This window comes from Drosophila sechellia, unplaced genomic scaffold (genome assembly GCF_004382195.2).
Source record: "Drosophila sechellia strain sech25 unplaced genomic scaffold, ASM438219v1 Y_28, whole genome shotgun sequence".
NCBI lineage: Eukaryota > Metazoa > Arthropoda > Insecta > Diptera > Drosophilidae > Drosophila > Drosophila sechellia.
Window position 1 is genome coordinate 224,593 of NW_022611396.1, and position 3,345 is coordinate 227,937.

Below are 3,345 nucleotides of genomic sequence, written 5' to 3' on the forward strand. Positions count from 1 at the left end.
TATCCAAATTTAAGTGACATATCCATAAGTCCCTAAGACTTAAGCACATGCCTACAAACTAACACACATACAACATGCACACCCAAATACACCCTACACTTCTCCGGATGTACCTATTGGATTCCAGATAAGAATAAGATTGTCATATGATCCTAAAGACCGGGTTGAGTGGAAAATTCCCAACTCCAAAAAAGTCACCCACTGGTAGATCCGTCCCCTAATTTAAACATTCCTTGCCTAAGCCCTTACCCCATGGTCATGTTCCCACGTTCAAAGCTCGGACTCGCAGTTCCTAAAACAAAAGTATTAGATTTCAATAAACAAAACTTGTGTAAGAGTGTAGAATCTAAGAGCACTTGTACCCAAGAGCGAATGCACTTGAATCCAAGAGAAATCCAAAGACAATTAAAGTCAGCAACTCCAAAGCTCTTTTTCTTCACTTGATCAGATCCCTTAAGTCCAAAGTTCATATCAGAAAAGCTCGATACCGAGGCTTGAACGTCAATCAAATCAGAATAAACAGATGATTTCAGTTTAAGACCTAATTGTAATCGGTCGGTGTTCTTCAACAAAAATAAAAAATTGTAATCATTCAGTGAAATAAAATTATATTTTTTTTCACATATGAGTATTGCAAACATTTAATTATATATACGTGATAGGGCAGAAAAATTTCATAAATTTTGTGTGGCTCTAGTCTTGATAAAGTGCCAAATTTGGTGTGTCTGTGTCTTGAACATTTATCTATTTGATAAAGCTGCAATTATTTTGCGCTTGCTCTACTATTTAATGTTGAACAATACGATTTTTTTGAGGCGGATGCTTTAATTAAGGATACTTTCACTTGTGGTTCTTACTTTATAGAAAAGCATTCGCTTTTCTATTTCAGGTTACGTGTTTAAGAGTTACTAATGCCATTTCAAATTGATCATGTCGATCACTAAGCCGAGGATAAACTAATTAACTACGTGCTCATTATTGTTATGTTCAGCTCAAGTTTCTGCATCCATGTACATATACATATGCTTATAAAAATTCAGACGCGCTGCCCTACTACCCTATTCCATCGAATAGACGATGGCGCGTGTGAGACACCCATCGATGGATCGACTCCATTTCATTTAACTACGTACTCTTATAAATGTAGATTTGCCGATTCGCATCTCGGGTAAATGTACACTAACACATATATGGTTTCTATGCGGCACTTGCTCATGCTCTACCATCGCACTCTTATGCGTCGCTTTAAATAAAAATGAATAATGGTATCGAGAACTGTCGAGCCTATGTACAGGATTCGTGGGGACGTGTTCGTGTAGGCGGTAATACAATATTATAATTTCAATTTAATTGAGTTAACTGAGACTGCTGTAATGCTGGCTGGCTGCTGATGCTTTGGTGGTTGCTGAAGTAAAAGTTGTTGTTGCGTATGTTGCCAGGGTTCGCCAGCCGGCGACGCCGTCACACACAAGTGCCACACCCAAGTCCTCAACCAAGTCCAAATCGTTTTCGGGAGCGATGCGACGACGTGTAGGTGTAGCTGGCACTGTGCTGGCCGTGTTTGTCGAAATGGATGCGTGGGGATGTGGAGTGGGTGGTGCTAAGGCTGTGGTTACGAAGGGTGCAACCAAATAAGGTCGGTCCTTCAGTGCCGCCATTGCTGCAGCCGATATGGAAGCAATTGATGAGATGGAAGCCAAAGTAGCCACCGATGCCGAAGATTCTATATAGCCCCTGCCAACTTCTCCGTCTGCTGTTACTGCCGGTGATCCACCTTTTAGTGATATTGCTCTTGTTCCTTTTCTTGTTCCGGTTCCTGCTAGAGCTCCCCCTCCATCTGCTGTTGCTGGCTGGGTGGCACGCAGCCAACAACCAGGTTGCATCGTATCTTATCTAAGCCACGGGTGCTGCAGACACTCCGCAGCGGTGGCACGCTTGTTCGGATCGAGCTCGAGCATGGGCTTAAGGAACGAAGCGAATGTCGCCGCATCCGTACTTCTCTAGAAGAACGTCCATTAGGCCCCAGGGCTTAAAGCCCGAGATATTTCGTAGCTCGCAGGAACGGGTAAACGACTTCGCCGCATAGGTGCCGTTTAACAAAATGTAACGCGGTATTGGACCCAGCAGCTCGATGATGTGTGCCAATTGGTCCTCGTCGCGGGTGTACGATTCGCCGGAGTGTGGCTCAAAAAGATAGTCACCGGTGGCCAGTTCGAATACCATGCATGCAGTGCTCCAGATATCCGCAGAGGTGTTATAGCCCGCACCGATAATAACTTCTAGTGACCGATATTGGCGCGTTTGAATGTCCTCAGTCAAGTGATGATTAACTGAACAAGATTTGCTCAGATCGGCGATCTTTACGTTGACATTGCATTCCTCTAACGTCGGATCCTGTTTAGCCTTGTGCTTTGCATGCGGCGGCGGAGGAAGTGTTGGCAGGGTTAGATTCGAATGCGGTCCATTCGTAGCCGAAGATGTATTCTCCACGGAGCGTGAGCGCACATGAGGCTCGTCCACGCACAGGAAGACATTCTCGGGCTTTATGTCCGTGTGGATGATCTGGCAGCACGTGTGAAGATAGTCAAGACCCTCCAGCACCTGGCGGGTAATAGCTTTGACGTTGGCCAGTGGAATACCGAGTAATGGGGACTTCCCTATGAGTTTCAGGAGATTGTCACCCAGCATCTCGAACACAATACAAATATGGGTGCCATTAAGGCCGGTGATCTTGAAGTCGTCCAGCATCTGGACGGTTTTGCGACGGCGTGGATTCGATGGATCGGTCTCGCGCACCGTCTTGAGTATCTTTATTTCGTCCCTTATCGTCTTGGCCAAGTCCGGTGCCGACTTGAAAATTTTAATTGCCACATATCTCATTGCCTGCAAGTCCCAGCACAGCCAAACAGTAGAGTAGTCGCCCCAGCTCAATTTACGGATGACATGGTAGCGACCTGCCGAAAAAAATTTGCATTAATCTGCTGATCTTCTCGAAAAGGAACAAAGTTCAACGGTTTGGGAAGAGTAGCGCAGTACCACTTAGGGAAATTAAATTACCAATGATCTTTTCGGATGGCTCATAATCCATTTTAGTTGCAACACTGTCACCTCACGACTGACCAAGCGCGACTAGACGAACGCGAGAGCTTCTCTCCGCTTAAATTCAATTAAAATACGACAGCGAATGTAGTTGAGTGCGTTTTCACTTCTATATTACAGCACAAAGGGCTGAAAGGTATGGTATGGTGCCAGAATCAGTAGATTGGCATTTGGAAGCTCCAAATATTCTACTGACAATGTATATGAACTTGACGTTTATTACAAGGCCTGTTTTATATTTTGTAA

At 44.6% G+C, this 3,345-nt stretch overlaps 1 pseudogene; it reads right to left on the reverse strand.

Moving 5' to 3' along the window:
* Window positions 1-1,490: 1,490 nt before the first annotated feature.
* On the reverse strand, window positions 1,491-3,144 carry LOC116803445 (annotated as a pseudogene).
* Between the last annotated feature and the right edge of the window lie 201 nt (window positions 3,145-3,345).